The sequence below is a fragment of the Gossypium hirsutum genome, chromosome A03 (genome assembly GCF_007990345.1).
Source record: "Gossypium hirsutum isolate 1008001.06 chromosome A03, Gossypium_hirsutum_v2.1, whole genome shotgun sequence".
In the NCBI taxonomy this organism is placed as follows: domain Eukaryota; kingdom Viridiplantae; phylum Streptophyta; class Magnoliopsida; order Malvales; family Malvaceae; genus Gossypium; species Gossypium hirsutum.
Window position 1 is genome coordinate 105,470,422 of NC_053426.1, and position 19,205 is coordinate 105,489,626.

At 38.6% G+C, this 19,205-nt stretch overlaps 2 long non-coding RNA genes and 1 other non-coding gene across 3 annotated transcripts; 2 read left to right on the plus strand and 1 right to left on the minus strand.

The window, feature by feature from the left end:
* The first annotated feature begins 10,383 nt into the window (after window positions 1-10,383).
* On the plus strand, window positions 10,384-10,489 carry LOC121227769 (small nucleolar RNA R71). Its single transcript, XR_005925292.1, has one exon. It is a non-coding gene; the product is annotated as a small nucleolar RNA R71 (small nucleolar RNA).
* Window positions 10,490-15,000: 4,511 nt separating this feature from the next.
* Window positions 15,001-16,418, minus strand: LOC121220892 (uncharacterized). Its single transcript, XR_005918132.1, has 3 exons — window positions 16,239-16,418; window positions 16,053-16,146; window positions 15,001-15,842 (listed from the first exon to the last, which is right to left on the minus strand). It is a non-coding gene; the product is annotated as an uncharacterized lncRNA (long non-coding RNA).
* Window positions 16,419-16,614: 196 nt separating this feature from the next.
* On the plus strand, window positions 16,615-19,205 carry LOC121220891 (uncharacterized). The gene is made up of 2 exons (XR_005918131.1): window positions 16,615-18,375; window positions 18,470-19,205. It is a non-coding gene; the product is annotated as an uncharacterized lncRNA (long non-coding RNA).

Consider the following 19,205-nt stretch of genomic DNA (forward strand, 5'->3'; position numbering starts at 1 on the left):
AACTACGTTTTCAACTCTTTTAATTCAGCTGGAGCCAATTTATACGATGTCATTGATATGGAAGCTGTTCCTGGAAGCACATCTATCACAAACTCAACCTCTCTATCGGGTGATAAACTTGGTAATTCTCCAGGAAATACATCCATGAATTCATTCACAACAGATAATTGCTCTAACTTTGATTCAGAACTTCGAGTATCAAGAACATAGGCTAAATAAGCCTAATTTCCTTTACACAATAATTTCTGAGTAGACATAGATGAAATTATTCTAACCGTATCATCCAAATTTCCAGACTCAACCAAAATAGTATCTCCCGTCTGACATTTCAAACTAATTCGTTTTTCTCAACAATTTACTACCGAATCATGTTTCATTAACCAGCCCATGCCCAAGATAATATCAAATTCCCGAAAGGGTAGAAACATCAAATCAGCGGGGAAATCACGGCCCTTAACTTTCAGTAGACAGTTATGGCATATTAAATTAACTACCACACTTTCACCTAACGGATTTGTAACTTGTACATCATAATCAGTAGGCTCAACACATAGATTCTTTTCAGATGCTAACATAGTACAAATATATGAATGAGTAGACCCAGGGTCTATTAAAGCATACATAGGAACATCATAAAGATAGAAAGTACCAGCAATTACATCCGGAGCTACTGCTTCTTCTCTTCCTCGAATGGCATAAGTACGAGCAGGAACCCTAACTTCTGATTGACTAGCAGTATCTTTCATACCCGAACGAGTAGCCTCTGTAGCACTGCTCTGACCAGAGCGTCTTTCTTTTTGAGGAGAAGTTTTTTGTTTCTCCTTCTGTTCTAATTCTTCTACTTGTAATTGGGGACAATCACGAATAAAGTGATCCGTGGCCCCACATTTATAACAAGCCCCTAACTTACTTCTACATTCACCGAGGTGACTTCTTCCACAATGTTGGCACTTAGGCCTTTGGGTATTTTGTACACTACCCATACTAACAAAAAGTCTGTCAGATACCTTATAATCAGATTGTCTTGGTCTACTTTTTTTCGATCTTTTCGGTGCTGAGGTGGCTCGACTAAATTCCCCTTTAGATTTCTTCATTGGTAAAGCTAAAAATGACTTAGATGCACTTCTTTTGAAAGATTCCTTACTTCTTTTATGTCGTTGCATCTTTCTATTATATACTTCTTCAAGTTTCTGAGCACGATCTGATAGAACAACAAATTCTCATATCTCAGTGCCCCCTATCATCATTTTGATCTCATCATTTAGCCCTTCTTCGAATCTGATACACATTTCTTCCTCAGTAGGTACAATATCTCGAGCATATTTGCTTAGATAAATAAATTCTCTTTCATATTTAGCCACTGACTTGTTTCCTTGTCGCAAGTCGAGAAATTCTCTTTTCTTCTTATCCAGATATCTTCTACCAACATATTTCTTCTTAAATTTATTTTGGAAAAATTCTCAAGTGATCTTTTCAGCCGGTACCACAGCTTCTATTATTTCCCACCAGTTATAAGCTTCTTCTTTCAGTAATGACACAACACATACTAAGTAATCATCTGATGAGCACGCCATTTGCTTAAGCACCCTCATTATACTTTTTAGCCAATATTCAGCTTTGAATGGGTCATCATCTGTTCTTCCCCGAAATTCTTTGGCCCCATGTTTTCTGAGCTTTTCAAATGGAGAACGTTTACCATATTCAGTTGTCGGAGGAGGTAGAGGAGCAACCGGGGGTATTACCGATGTTGAAATAGGGGAGAAGGTTGCTGAGTCTAATTTCTTTCTCGCACATTCTCATTATACCACTGATTCATGAATCCATAAATCACATTTTTGAGTTTTTGTTCTCGCGTCAATGAAATTGAAACTTCACTATTTGTTCCTTGTTCAGAGGTTTGTACGCTGCTATTAACTTGTTCTTGCTCAGTTTGTTCTAGTCTATCTGACATCTTTTCAAATCGAAGATAATCTATAATAAGAATAAGGATTAGATCTGATCATACACATCACACTATCACAGATTTATATGGCATGTAATTCTAGAAACTTTTCACATCATACATATTCCAAGAATCGGCTAAACCGAAGCTTTGATACCATTAAATATAACACCCCCTAACCTCAAACCGTCACCGAAATAGGGCTACGAGACATTACCGGACTTATACACTAACATTTATACAAAACCGAGTCCTAAACTTTACATTTCAGATCAATTCTTATCAAATTTCATCTTAAAGTCCTTAATATCGGCCTATGAGGCCCTATATATGTTTTAGAAGTGATTTAAGACTAAACCGGGAACTTTGGAAAATTTTTCTTAAAGATAAGGGCACATGCCCGTGTGGCTTGGAACACGCCCGTGTGGCCTGGAACATGCCCGTGTGGCCTGCCCATGTGCAGATTCTGACTATTCCACACGGCCTGGGCACACGCCCATGTGATTTGGCCGTGTGTAAACATAATTTTTGACCATTTTAAAGCTATTTTCACATACTAAACTCACCCTAATCATGCCCAAAACATTTAATTATGTATCTTAATCAAATATCATTCTTTTTATCCATTTCTTGTACCTAAATACAATTATACACTAATAGAATCCCACCAATTAATTATTTCAAGCCAAAACATGTATATTTCATTTTCCATTCACAAAACATCACATTCAACATAGTTTGCATACTTAATTATTCCTATAATTACATTACTAAATCAAATCCTATACATGCCATATAAACCAAAAAGTTGTTTAAGAAAATTTACCAGAGTAAATCTGGATAGTGTGATCCTCGTCGTAGATCCGATCTTCTATATGTATATAAGTCAATCTACAAAACAAATAACATACACAAGCAAGCTCATATAAGCTTTGTAAGCTCATAGGCATAAGAACACAAATCTTACTGAACACTATACACAATCATATATCTATTAGTTAAACTAATTCATCCTGCAAATCACAACTTTATTAATAAACTCATTTGAATAATTTTCATGATGCAATTCACGAACTTAATTCTTTTGGGCCCATTTCTTATTTATTTCCATTGTCAAATTAGGGAACAATAATGGGATTGAGTGCTTCATTATCATATTGCCATAGTAAACTATGGAATTTCATATTATCACACATCACACACCGAAGCCATAGCCCTGCCATGGTCTTACACGGATCACATATCATACCGATGCCATATCCCAAATATGGTCTTATACGGAATCACATTATCACATTACATAGATGCCATAACCCAGCTATGGTCTTATACGAAATCACATTGTACCGATGCCATAGTCCAGCTATGGTCTTATACGAAAGCATATATCACATCTTTTTTGTCAATTCATTATGAATTTGAGGTCTCGATACCTCATTTTTATCTCATTTAATATACAAATTTCTTTTAATTCATAATTTCACTAATTAAAAATTATTTCTAAAACCACACTTAGCGTTTACTTACTAATATCTAAACTCACATGTTGAATTTCAGTGATCGCAAATCACTGTTCTGATATCACTGAAATTTGGGCCATTACAGACAGGGTCTATTCCTTCTCTGAATAAGAGCTTAACTTGAATCAATATCCTAGAATATCAAAACAAGAATTAAGAATACATAATTAAGAATGAGTCAAATATTTATCATACAATTCAAATAATAATAACAAGATCTGTCTTAGGTTTCATTCCCCTTAGGTATTTAAGGGTTTTAGTTCATAACTAAAAAGGTAAACATCTCAGAAGAATAATGAATACAAAACATTAAGAAAAACCCAAAAGTCCTGAAGGGAAATTGAGGGGAGATCTTCAGTCTTGATGATGAATCCGGCTTCTGAGACGGATCAATCGGCTTTCCTTGAGCAGTTCCCTGCTTCGTTCCCTATGCCTCCTCTTTTCCTCCTCCTCTAGGGTGTATTTATAGGCTTAAGAATGCCTAAAACCATTAAAATTGGCCTTTTTCGAATTGGACTAAACTTGGGATCGGTAGGGACACGCCCGTGTGACACGCTAGTGTGCGATTACTTTAGGCTGTGGTCAAGCCTGTTAAATAGGCATGGACTTGTGGTCCACCCGTGTGAGTCGTGCTTCGATTCTGCCAAATTGACATGGCCGTGAGGTCTGCCCGTGTGAAGAGGTCCAGGTCGTGTTTATTTCGTACGTTGGACCATTTTCTCCCTTTTTGGTCCGTTTCTCGTTCCTTTCACTCTCTTATGCTCACCTAAGTATAAACAATGAAATTAAGGCATTAGGAGCATCAAATTCACCAATTTTAAGGAAAAATCATCCATAAAATGTGCTAATCATGGGATAGAAATATGTATAAATTACGGTTTATCAAATACCCCCACACTTAAGCTTTTGCTTGTCCTCAAGCAAAATCCTCAACTCATAATCACAATAAATTCTTCTCAACTTTTAATTTCTATCGATAATATCTCAAAATAATCAATAGGTAATCATACATTGAAAATTCAACTGAAAGAACATCAAAGTTTCAAGCATTCCAAGTTGAGTATTTTATCATGTAAACATAGGTGTCTCCCCTCGTCTAAGTAATTACCTTTGATTCAAAATGTCACAGAGTTTCACATCCCCACTAAAGATTCACTCTAATTACTCGAGGTGTTTAAGGACAATAAATGAAGCACTCAATAGTCAATAATGAAAATTTATTACCACAGGCTTGCATGAAAATCAAATCTCCACCACTATAAATTGAGATGAAACATCAATCAAAAGGTCTTTAGAGGGTTGTAACGTGGCTTTGGTTAGAGGGTGTAGTCACAAGCTGAAAGAAAGGGTTAGAATCGAGATTGAATTGAAAAATTACCTAACTAGAAAAATAACTAGTCATCAATTGCGTACAACAGAGCTTTTTCTCAGAATATGGAATTTAACTACTTATGCTCAGAAGATCACTACTACTAATATGTATATATGTATTTTTTTTCAGCAAGTCAAATTACAAAATAGAATAAAACATAGCTAAGCAACTATTCCAACTCAAATCTCGACAAAAATAGGGATAAAATTAATTTAGGGGATTTCAACAATAAAGAGTTATGGGTTAATATTGAGGGAAAATCAATGAATGGGTTGTTAGGCTTAAGAGGGTTCACTAAGGGTTAATTGTGAAGGTAGGCTTTTGTGGAGTAAGTGGGTTAAACCTAAGTGCCTTTCTCATTTTGACATATCAAATCAAATGGTGTGGTCTTAACATGCATAGTCAAGCAAGTTCTAGAATAACAATTCAATATTGACGCACTCATTATGAAAGTGAGCATGAATGAAATAATAGATGCTCTAAAGGCTCAAGATCTCATAAAAATTATGACTTTTTGATGTTTAAACTTGTGAATTCCAACTTAAGATAATACCTAAACTTAGGGAAACAACCTAAAAGTTTTTAATTCTTCAAAAATCAACTTATCATGCTTGATTCCCTAATGTCTTAAAGTTTAAACAATCAATGCATAAATGCCTATGTTTTAATTCAAGATATATCAATAAACATTATAGACTAATTGGAATTCATTCTAATAATGATATAAGAAAATCGCGTGAGAATAAAACAAAATTCAGGGATTTTTCTGATATAAAAATGAATACCTCTCCACACTTAAGATGTACATTGCCCTCAATGTACAAAGATAGATATATAGAAAAGAATATAAAAATAAGATAGAGAGAGAAGTAAAACTTCCTGAGTGATGAATGAATTTCCTTGAACTGGAGTTTTGGAGAATAATCGGAGTGAGGGTGGAGGAGGATACTCTGGCAGTGGTAGAGGTTCATTAGTCCATAAGTCCTGTGCCAAAAGAATATTATATCTGGTGGTAGCTATGGCCGTGGTCGAGCAGGACATGGCAGTCTTGGAGAACCTTTCTCAGTGGAGTTTCAAGTTCCTAAGTAATGGTGAGCTTTGTAGCTCTTTATAACTGTGATAAAATCAGGAACTTTTTTTAGGGGATATTAGGAAGAATAATTACTTGATATTTGTTTATAAAACCTAAAATAGTAACAAAAAGGAAATAGCATTTAAAAGTTAAAGGTAAAATAAAAATAAAAATAAAATAAAAATAAAAATAAAAATAAAGATAAAGATAAAATAAAATTAAACATCATTATCGCCGGATGGTTCGCGAGGCGGTGCTGGCGATGAGATGTGGAAGTGTTGACAAATCTACTGTAAAGTAGCATTAATGTTATCAAATCGTTGAAAACACTACTGCTCGAATCAAGTGAGGTGCTAAGAGATGTCAGCATATGAAGCCGTCGTATGAACTGGATGATGGGAGCGTGGTGGCTGAGACGCTGGGTCCTCGTGCTGTGGAGGGACATCATCAATAATGTCCTCAAGGCCTCCTCCTCGATAAATTGGGCGAGACGATATTGAGGAAGGTAGGTTCCTCGGTGCTTTTCGATCATATTCATGCTTAGCATGCTCGAGATGCCTTGAGGAGACATCTGGCCAATAAGGGTCAAGGATGATTCTTGTGCTGCGGTGTCGAGGAGCCCGAAGTGTCGCGCTAGTCGGGTCACATAAGGGCCAATAGAGATGACCCCCTTCTGATATCGCTCCATCTAGTGGCGAATGGCAAGGGCGATAAAGTAGGTGAGGTCGAAGACATGCCCGTGCGACCTACACCATAAGTAGTAGACGTCGTGAGTGGTAACGACGCCAGTGCTTTCTCTTCGCCCTGTCAAGGTGTGAGAAAAAATAGAATGTAAGTAGCTCAAAGATGGAGGGAGAGCTGATGCCTTGGAGCGACTGGGGTCGTAGGTGGTCGAACGTGGTACTGGTGTGCCCCAGCACCATGAAGGAGAACAATGGATGTGGCGGTTAAGAGCATGTAAGCCATTCTTCTCCTTGAACTCCTCCGTATATAAGCCGAGTGTAGTACTGAATTCTGGGACGCTTAGCTGGCGGACTAATCTGCCTAGGCGAAATTGGACCGTACCGGGATCATCTTAGTTTATCATTACAGTCTGAAGATGAAACATTGAGAATAGTTCCATCGTGAGCTCGAGATATGTTGGCTCAATGATCTCAAAGAAAAGCTCTCAAGGGTCGGTGGTTAGGAGGGCCCGAATCGCATCAGCCAACTGAACTTGTTCTACTGCAGCCCAGTCAATGCAGTGACCTGCAATTAAAGGTCGGGCCCGGAGTATTTGGAAAAGTTCTTCTTGGGGCCCAATGGGGAACTGCAGGAAAGGGTGACGAATTTTCGCAGTAGGACCCGAGGAAGATGACGCTCCCTTCCTTTTCTTTGAAGCAGGGACGGCAGTTTTTTTACCACGTGAATACGACATTGTATACCTGCAATATAGAAAAAAGAATAATAGTAGGTAAACGAATTTGAAAAGGGAAAAGCCATGAATTTGAATTAACAATTTCAGCCGAAACTACTAATACTAGCCAAACTCAACCAGAATAATCAATTTGATAGCATAATTTCGTGACATTAGCATGATAATAGCATGAGAATTAGCATAGTAATGGCATGGGTATGACAATAGAATGAGGCTTTCCTAACAACTCGATTCAACATGAAATGTATGATAAATAACTTAAGAATGCAAACTAAATGATAGAATAATGAGCAAAATGAAAATATTATGAGAAGAATGAAGATTATTTTGATAATAAGCACTAGAAATAAGTAAAATTAAAGTGAAAAGAGTAAACAAACGCTAAGGAAGAGAGATTGGGCGTCAAAAAATGGAGTAGGGAGTGGCGCACGGGCGTGGTAGGGAGGCCGTGTAGACTTGCAGCGGCTAGGGTTAGGGATTTTGAGTGAAGAAGTCAATGAATAGTGCAGGGTATTTACAAATTTTGGGACACACGGCCAGAGAACATGTCTGTATTCCCTAATTTTTGCCCGTGTGATTCGCGAATTTTAAATTTGGGCACGTCTGACAATTGGCCCATGCCCTTGTTCCTTGGGCATGTCGGTGCACGCGGTAGTGTCGCACTACCGTGTCCATCTTTGTTCACCTCTCCCACGCCCGTGTTAATCTAACATGTTCAACCACGGTTGCTTGGCACGGGCGTGTAGCACGCCTGTGTTAATTTGACAGGTTTGGCCACGTTTCAAGGCACGGGCATGTTGCACGCCCGTATTGTTTTGGCAGGTTCGCCCACAGCCATGTCACACGGCAGTGGAGATTTATCGTAGCACGTGCTGGGAAAAATCTTTTTCCTATTTCCACACGGTCTAAGGCACGCCCGTGTACTAGGTCGTGTCTGTGTGGGAAATCTGTATTCAAGAGCTCCGTTAGAACGTTAGGTGTTAAACACTAAAATTTAAAGAAGTTAATACAGTTAGTGCTCGGGTTACCTCCCCAGAAGTGCTTATTTATAGTCTAAGCTTGACTTACCTCTCCATTGAATGGTTATGGTGGTTCGAGAAGTTTATACTCCTCATTCCTGCTGTAAATCTCATCAAAATAAGGTTTTAGGCGGTATTGTTTACCTTAAAAGTGCCGAACTTGGGATGACTTACCTCGACTGTACCGAATGGAAAAAAGTTAAATACCGTAAGAGGAATTTCTTCATTCGGTTTGGCAGTGACAATGTGAGGATCTGCAGCATCTAATAAAACTTTATGTCCAGCCTTAAGTTGATTTGGAAAGGTATTGAGCTTGTTCTGGCGTAGTTTTGGTTCATCATGTGTTCTCGGTTTATGTGTCCGCCATTCATCCAGCTCCTCGATTTGTAGCCTTCGTTTTTTATGAATGGGTCCTCTACTATTGCTTAAGAATGGTTCATGTACTTCCTTCAAACTCATTTCCTGCAATATAGGTTGCACCATATTGCCAATTTTAGTAGAATGGTTTAGACAATCACCTTCAATTTTTGATGTGTTGCCGGAATTGCGAGCTTGAGGGGTGATTGTTTCGTCTCCCACATGAAGTGTGAGGTCACCTGTGCCAACATCAATAATCGTTCTAGCAATTGCTAAAAAGGGCCTTCCTAAAATCAAAGGAGTGTTACTATCCTCCTCTATGTCTAGAACAATGAAGTCAATGGGAAATATAAATTTATCAATTTTAACTAGCACATCTTCAATAATACCCCTAGGAAATCTTATAGTTTTATCTGCTAATTGAATGCTCATCCTAGTCTGTTTGGGTTTCCCAAGACCTAGTTGTTTAAACATTTTGTAAGGCATGACGTTAATACTAGCCCCTAAATCAGCTAATGCATTATTAACATTTAAACTACCAATTAAGCAAGGAATTGTAAAACTCCTTGAGTCTTTCAATTTGTTGGGTAGCTTATTCTGAAGAATGGCTGAGCAAACCGCGTTTAGCTCTACATGCGACCTTTCATCTAACTTTCGTTTATTTGCTAGAAGCTCCTTTAAAAATTTGACTGCATTTGGCATCTGCGAAAGTACATCAATAAACGGTAAGTTAATATGTAGTTTCTTTAAAAGTTTAAAGAATTTACCAAATTGTTCATCTGAGCGGTCTTTCCTTGTCGCATTGGGGTATGGCACACGAGGTTTTTATTCTGTACTTACCGATTTTTGCTTATTGTGGTCGACCTCACCTTTACCTTTGCTTATCTCAGTTTCTTGTCTTGGTTTTGGTACAAGTGTGACTAACCCTTCTTCATCTTAACTAGTAATCTCATTGAGTTGCTCCCTAGGGTTAGATTCTGTGTTGCTTGGCAAGCTACCTTGTGGTCATTCAGAAATCAATTTGGCAAGCTGTCCAATCTGAGTTTTGAGCCCTTGGATCGATGCTTGTTGATTCTTAAGTACTGTTTCGGTATTCTAAAAACAAGTTTCTGACACCGATATAAACTTTGAGAGCATCTCTTCAAGGTTCAGCTTCTTTTCCTGTTAGTTGGGTAGTTGTTGGTAGCCTGGAGGTGGTTGTAGCTTTTGATTTCCTTGACCGCCCCACGAGAAATTGGGATGGTTCCTCCAACCTGCATTATAAGTGTTACTATATGGGTTATTTTAGGATCTAGAGTTATTGTTACCCATATATTAGACTTGTTCCTCCTCGATGCTAGGGTTGAAGGGTTGATATTCTGTGCATGCTCCTCCTCCATTTGAATCGCACCTCATCACTAGATGTACCTGAGTAGAACCACACAAACTATCAATATTTTTATTTAAGAGTTCTACTTGGTTAGATAGCATAGTAACCGCGTCGAGGTTGAAAACACTAGCAGCTTTCGTCGGCTTTGTTCTCATAACTTGCCACTGATAGTTATTCAGTGACATCTCCTCAATAAATTCGTAAGCCACCTCAGGTGTCTTATTATTGACAGTTCCTCCAGCGGCTACATCAATCACCTGCCGAGACGAAAGATTCAGGCCATTATGGAACGTTTGAACCTGTAGCCAAAGCGGTAACCCATGGTGAGGGCATCTTCTCAAAAGGTCCTTGTATCTCTCATATGCATCGTAGAGTGTTTCTAAATCCATTAGCACAAAAGAAGAGATATCATTATGTAATTTAACTGTTTTAGCCGGTGGAAAATATTTTAACAAAAATTTTTCGGTCATTTGTTCCCAAGTAGTGATTGACCCTCGTGGTAACGAGTTCAGCCACTGTTTAGCCTTATTCTTTAACGAAAAGGGAAACAACCGAAGACATATGGCATCATCAGAAATGCCATTGATTTTAAATGTATCGCAAAATTCTAGGAAATTTGCCAAGTGAGCGTTGGGATCCTCGTCCTACAAACCATCAAACGAGCAAACAGTTGTATCATTTTAATTGTGTTAGGTTTCAGTTCAAAATTATTTGCAGCAATAGTAGGTCTAACTATACTTGACTCAATTCCTGTTAAATTAGGTTTAGCATAATCATACATAGTGCGCGGATCAGGATTTTGATTAACAACAATCGCAGGAGGTACCATATTTTCTTAGTTTTCAGCCATCTCCTTGATTGTGGTTTGAATATCGTCCTCTTACTCGTTTTCTGTGTATCTTAAGCTTCGCCTTATTTCTCTTTGGTTTTTGCGAACTATACGATCGATCTCACTGTCAAAAAGTAATGGTCCTGACGGGTTTTTTCTAGTCATAAACTATAAAAACCTACCAGAAAAAAAGAAGAATTAGTAATAAAAATTAGAATAAAATTTAAATTGAAGTAAAAGTAAATGGCTAAAGTAATAAAAATTGAGTGTTCCTAATATCTTAGTTCCCCGAAAACGGCGCCAAAAACTTGATACGTGATATTCGTGACAAGTTTTAAATATTTATAATGTATCATTCTTGAAACTAACTATTATCACGATGAAGGCAAGTGTATCTATCGAACAGTAGTATAGCTTTAGCAAGATCGGATTGTCAAATCCAAAGGAACTAAAAGTACTAGTAATGAATGTCTTTTTATTATCTAGCCTAAGAATAATGGGGTTTGTTTTAACTAACTAATTAACTAAACTAAGAATTCACAGAAAATAAAATTGTGGAATAACTTTTGGAAAAACGATTGAATTAAGACAATACCTAAGGAAAAATCCACCTAGACTTCACTTGTTATTTGACTCTGAATCGGACGATTTATTCATTTGACTTGATCCGTAGAAATCCCTAAGTTATATTATTATCCCTCTCGAGACTAACAATGTCTAACCCTAGGTTGAATAATTGAAATCTCTTTCTAACTAACTCCCTAAGGTTGCATTAACTCGATCTATGAATCCCCTTATTAGGTTTCACCGAAATCCGACAAAATCTTGTCACCCTATGTCTAGGCACACAACCAACTCCGCTTAATTATGACAAATGTACTCTTAGACAGAGCCTATTCCTCCTCTGAATAAGAGCTTAACTTGAATCAATATCCTGGAATATCAAAACAAGAATTAAGAACACATAATTAAGAACAAGTCAAATATTTATCATACAATTCAGATAATAATAACAAGATCTATCTTAGGTTTCATTCCCCTTAGGTATTTAAGGGTTTTAGTTCTTAACAAAAAAGGTAAACATCTCAGAACAAAAATGAATACAAAACATAAAGAAAAACCCAAAGCTTCTGAGATGGATCTGGCTTCTGAGATGGATCAATTGGCTTTCCTTGAGTAGTTCCCTACCGCCTTCCCTATGCTTCCTTTTTTCCTCCTCCTCTAGGGTGTATTTATAGGCTTTAGAATGCCTGAGAACCCTCAAAATTGGCCTTTTCTGAATTGGACTAAACTTGGGCTCAGGAGGGACACGCCCGTGTGCGATTACTTCAGGCCGTGGTCAAGCCTGTTAAATAAGAATGGGCGTGTGGTCCACCCGTATGAGTCGTGCTTCGATTCTGGAAAATTGACACGACCGTATGGTCTGCCCATGTGAGGAGGTCCAGGCCGTGTTGATTTCGTACGTTGGCCCATTTTCTCCCTTTTTGGCCCGTTTCTCGTTCCTTTCACTCTCCTATGCTCACCTAAGTATAAAATATGAAATTAAGGCATTAGGAGCATCGAATTCACCAATTTTAAGGAAAAATCATCCATAAAATGTTCTAATCATGGGATAGAAATATGTTTAAATTAGGTTTATCACAAGCTCAATAGTAAGTGCTCCCAAGCCCCATTTTTAATGATCTTTGTATTTTTAGAATCCCGATAGCTTATTCTCTTCATTTCTACCCATATTTCATGCTAGGGTTCATTTTTAAAAATTTACCCATGCATGAGTTACTTGTATTTTGATGGATTATAGAGGAATATGAAGGATGAATATGTGTTAAACACCTTTTCCTAGGTGATTTTCATGAAAAACCCTGGTAGGGACCATTTTGCAAAAATTATAAAATGTGTGGCAGAAATGAGAAATAATAGGAAATGTGGGCTTCCATAAGAGAGAAAAGTGTACGACTAGGCTTGGGTAAGATACAAATTGCATGTGTTTCATTATACGAGCCTAGGGACTAAATAATAAAAATGTTAGAGGTTAGGGGCAAAACGATCATTTGGACTGGGGGTGAGAATTAGGCTTGTAATGTATAATGTGGAGTGTTAATGATCTATTTTTATTGTTATAGACCCCGAGGAACAAATGTCAGAGGTCGATCGAGGTAAACGCAAGGTTTCGGAATAACCGAAACACAACTCCGAAACAAATACCAGGTAAGTTCGGATAACTTAAAGTAAACCCCTAATATGCATAATTTTATGATTTATGAATGCATGATGATTGCATTTATTATTGGCATGAAATATCATAAAAATGCATAATTGATGGTAAATTGTGATAAATGTCTCGGTTGAGGTTAAAAAGGGAATTTGATGGATAAACCCTAATTGACATGTGTAATGAGGTCCTGCATGTGTTGCAGTAAGGATTCAGCCCTGACGGGTAATCCGTGATCTCAAGTATAGAAAGGATCTAGCCTAGACGGGTGTTCCTTTAAATGATCAAGCTTTCCAAAGAATATGTGTACATTATAGATTTAGCCCAGACGGGTAATTCGATTAGGATCTGAATTTAGCCTGGACGGGTAGTTCAGATCCGAGCTCATTAAGGGTGTTTGTCGTATTAAGGGATTTAGCTTGGACTAGTAATCCTGACATCACCTTATGAGTTCATAAAATAGGGGATTTAGCCTGGACTGGTAATCCCGGCATAAGATGTGAGGTTCGCGGAAGTGTATATATGAAATGATCATTCGTATGAATTGACGGTTAATGCGTATTACATCGAGATTTCCTAGAAACTCAATGATACTAATATGAGATGTTTGTGTAAATGAGATGTTGAATGATGAGCTCATCTAATTAAATTATATGATGCTTGATTATGCTACTAACTTATTAATTGAGTGCATGTAATAGGGAACCATTTAATAATTGTTGGTTTCCTTATCTATCATGGATACATGTTAAACACTTGGTAAGTTTACTTTCCTGTTATTCGAGCTTACTAAGCATGTACATGCTTACCCCTCTTTTTTTTCCTGTCTCACAGAGCTTGAGGACTCATAAGAGCTGGGAGACGTTTGGAGAGTCAACACACTATCAACTAGACAAGTTTTGGTATAAAGACATTTCTATTATGTTCAATGGCATGTATAGTATTTTTTAGTATTTTGTTATATGTGTCATTTGCTTTGCCAATGAAGGCATGTAAAAATATATTTATTTCTTAGTATTTGGCCATGGAAATTGGCTTAATTTAAGTGGGCCATGACCTACGAATCTATGCATGATTTTAATTACATGTGATGGGTTGTTACCAATTGGCAATGAGTCGCATGAACGAGCCAATTTCGGACAAATTAAAGTGACATGGAAACTCATAAACACTAAAAGGGAAATAACCTTTCATGTATGAAACCAATGATATGAGGTTTCCATACAATAAGATTTATCAAAGATTTACAAATGCGTGGTCATGTTTTATTTCAAAAATTGATAACCATTAAGTATAGATGGTAGAAAGGGTGACCAAAGGCTTGGAAAATAGCCTATTAGGGTCCACATGGTTAGATACACGGGCGTGTGTCTAAGCTGTGTGTGACACACGGTTCTTTCCCATGGGTGTGGGCTACGGTCGTGTGTCCCCTGCACTTAAAATTCTAAGTCAATAGTGCACACGGGTAGGCCGCACGGGTGTGTGTACATGCCGTGTCTAAAAGACAGTGTTGTCCACAGGCAGACAGAACGGGCGTGTGCTATGGCCGTGTTGATAAGTCAGTGTTGCCCACGGCTGAAGGGCATGGGTGTGTCCCAAAACACACGGGCGCGTGAGTCCACACGGCCCACTTACATGGGCGTGTGATACTTCAAATTAGAAAAGTATTCCTAAGATATCCAGGGTCTATCGAACACTCCTGGTTTGTCCCGAACTGTCTTAGGGTGTGTCTAGGGCTTCGTAGACCTATATAAGGGACGAGTTGTTCATAGGTGAAAAGTTTTAAATTTGAGTAAAACCAGTGACTCAAATTAGTACGTTTCAAAATGTAAAGTCCCGGTAACGACTCGAACCCTATCTCAGCGGCAGGTACGGATGAGCGGTGTTACAATAAAACTAGTTATACTGTCAGCCACACTCCCCGTGATAATAATATCATCTATATAGACCAGGAATAGATGACAGACTCGATCGTTACTCGAATAAACAGAAATGCATCAGATTTGCAGACTAGAAACCCTATAGAAATAAGAAACCTTTTCAATCTATCAAACCAGGCGCGAGGAGCTTGACACAACCTGTATAATGCCTTTGTTAGACGACACACCAATTGGTCACCATTTGGACCAAACTGAATATAGCCTGGAGGTTGTTGCATGAACACTTCATCGGTGAGATCACCATTTAAGAAGGCATTGTTGACATCAACCTGACGAATCTGCCAACCACAAGAGACAGCAACTGAGAGTATGGTTCGAATAGTAGTGGGCTTAACCACTAGACTGAACGTTTCCTTGAAATTACATCCAGGAACTTGCGAATACCCTTTTGCTACCAGCCTAGCCTTAAGCAGAGGAATAATCCCATCAGGATTTTTCTTTACTTTGAAAAGTCACTTACACCCTATTACCTTATGTCCACGAGGAAGAGAAATAAGTTCCCAAGTGGAGTTGGCCATGAGAGCATCAAATTTAGCTTAGACTGTTGGTTTCCATGCTAGATCAACGAGAGTTTCTTCAACCACTTGTGGCTCATAATCAATAGCTTTAACAGATAGAGCCTTAGGTTTAAAAATTCAAGCCTCGGATCGAGTAATCATAGTATAAGTATTCCTCAGCAGAGCAGACGTTGAAGTCGAAGGGACTACGTTTGGAGCAGGCAGACTACTCTCATTTGTCGAGGTTAAGGGTTGAAACTCGTCATGAGCAGACCTCAACTCAGCCAACGCATCTTCTGTTGTAGACGAAATTGGATTATAATGAGGAGTAGAGGAGGAAATACCAGTGGGACTCTTGATTGTGGTAAAACGGTGAGAGGCAGTAGACTGAACAAGAGGAACATATGTGGAGACATATGGACTAGAGTTCACATGATCCACGATAGATAAAGAAAAAAAGAAGCGTTTTTCATTAAAAATAACATGACAAGAAACAATTGCTTTACCATTTAGTGTGAGATAATGATAACTTTTATGTTGTGAACTATACCCCGAGATTGTATACGGTTGAGAATGGAACATCAACTTGTGGCTCACGAACTGTTGCAGATACGAGAAACAACAGCAGCCAAACACCCGTAAGTGATCATATATAGGCTTATGACTATAAAGAACCTGGTAGGGAGACTGACCTTTCAGAATAGGAGTAGGTAAACAATTTATAAGATGAACGGCACTACAAAAGGCATAACCCCAGTAGTCCATGAGCAGATTGGCATGGGCTAAGAGAGTGAGACCGGTCTCAACAATGTGCTGATGTTTTCACTCAGCAACTCTGTTCTGCTTAGATGTATGTGGGCAGGATAGACGATGTAGAATCCTAAGATTAGCCAGAACGGATGTGAATACCCGATACTCACCTCCCTAATCACTTTGAAAGCTCTTAATATCAAACTGAAGGAAACAGTCGACTGCCTGAGACTTACTTTGAATTAGATACACCTACGTAAAATGACTACACATGTCAATAAACAAAACATAATACAGATTAGTACCACATACAACCGATGTCGATCCTCATAAGTCGGAGGCAACCAAATCAAAAGTATCCTTATATTCAGTAGAAGAGTTTGAAAAATGTAGTTTATGATATTTCTCCTTTTGACATGTAATAGAAATATTATCAAGACACATTTTATTTGAGACAACTTTGTACTTTTCAAGAATGATTTTAACAGTCGAGGCAGATGGATGACCAAGTCTTTGGTGCCATAAAGCGAAAACAACATCACCATCATTACAAGCCTGTAGTCTAGTATTGTGGATAGATAGAGCAGCAACAAAAGGATCAGACAAGACTGATGAAAAATAATAGAGCCCGTCAAGAGTGTGCCCCACAAAAAAAATTTCTGAGTCAGGATTTCCTTAACAACACAATAGAATGGATGAAATTCAAAAAATACGTTATTGTCATTAGCAAACTGAAAGACAGATAACATATTCTTTCGTATATTTGGAACACACAGAATGTTAAACAAATGAAGGATCTTACTCTTTGTAGGTACAATAGAATTCCCAACACATGAAATTTTTGTCGCACATGAGAAGAGAGGATGTACTTGAGTATGGCATTGATTCATGCAAAGCAGTGGCTTCCCAGCATATATGATGTGTATCCCCTGAATCAAGACACTAAGAGGATGTCCCTACAGCCATAGGAATATAAGAATTTTCATTATCACAATTAGACCCATAGTTAGTCGTATTGGCATTAGACCCAGATGAGGTAAAAAAAACGGAGGCATGAAAGTCAGGAATACGAGGTAACCCAATGCATGGCGAGGCATTAATATCATGAACACGGGCCCTCGGTTTAATCCACCATGGCATACTGGTCCTAATATTTTGAGCAAAAAAATTTCCATTTGGCTCAAGCCCAACACAATTGGCATTAGGCCCACTATTCTGGCCCACATTAAGGGCTAAATGGACCGGCCTATATATGGCCCAAATACACAGCCTAGAGCAATTGGCCTATTAAGGCCAATATTTGGCCCAAATTGAGGACCCAATTCACGTGGCAATTGACCCAATTCATGTGGCAAGTGGGAAGGAGCATCATTATCCCTATACGAGCCCACACTATCACTATTAGACCTAAGTAGTTGACCGACCCCTTCTTTATGACTAAGAAAGGGTTTAGTAAACCTAGCAAATGACTGTTGTGGAATATATGAGTTGTGCGACAACCCTCCCCATATAACGTCATAAGGGTACTCCATCGTGCCTGCCACCGAGGTACTGACGTACTGTTCAGGTCCGTCGAACGCAACCGGACCATCACAAACCGACAGGCACCACCCATCACCAATACCTCCTTTGTGCGATCCGTGACTCGCACGACCAGAGAACACCGAAACCATGGTCGGAGACTGAGTAGAGGGGCCACCATAGTCGCGATCGAATCGGTAATAACACTTCTGCGCCATATGTCCAAATCGGCCACATATTTGGTACGGAAGATGAGTGCGAAACCCACGCCCACGAGCCGAAAAAGAAGACGAACGGCCGCCTCGCACGAAGTCAACCACTAGTGTTGACGGAGCGGTCTCAACTAGATTTGCTTGAAATGTCGCTTCTGTTGCCGCACGAGTTTGACGGCTCTCAAACTCCAAAAGAGCATCGATAACTTTTTGGAAAGGAAGTGACTCTGTCGAGAACGATGCGAAAGTTAAAACAACATCAAACTTCGATGATAATCCGGCAAGTATAATTTCCACCTTCTCCGCCGCCGGAACCGCAGATCCAGATACATCAAGCAACACACAGGTATTTTGTATTTTCGTTACATATTATTTGACAGTCATGACTCCTTTCTTGATTGAATGAAGTTCATGCCTTATTTGAGATACTTTTGCTCCAGTGGCAGTGACAAGAAAATGATTGGCCATACTCCAAACATCACAGGCAGATTTGGCCGCTGTAAAACAAGATAACAAAGAAGAACTAATAGTAGAAAAAAGCCAAGAAGCAAGAAGCCTATCTTGCTGGACGAAGACCGAGATAGTAGGATTTGGAGTGAGAACCCCATCGGGAGAGGAGATGAATCGAGGCAGAGCGAGTAACGCCCTTTCCAAATAACCGAGTAACTCATATCCTTCAATTATTAGTCGTATATGCTGCTGTCATTGGATGAAATTTCCTTCATCCAATTTCACCGTATCATGCGTAGGAAAAGTATGAACCAACCGGACGTCGGAGAGAGCGGGATTGCCATGATTAGCAGCGGTAGAGTCAGTAGAATTTGCAATGAACGCAGCGAGAAGAGCCTCCAAGAGCTTCAGGCGACTGATACCATGTTAGTAAGTATAGAAAATAGAAAGGAAATATAAAAAGAGTATTGACTGAATATTCTATTATTAATTGCTTGGATGAATCTGTACAGAAACAAGACTTATATACATGAGTAAGTGTCAACTACTGCTAACTAATTCTACTAACAATATACCAGATTGTATAACTGACTGCTAACAACCTAACTTACCTTATACACTAACCCCAACCATCATCATCGGTAAATAAAAAATGAATTACACCATTTTCGATTATGTAGGGATTTAGTATGGAAAAAGTTAATAAGGAAAAAGCTAGTTGAAATA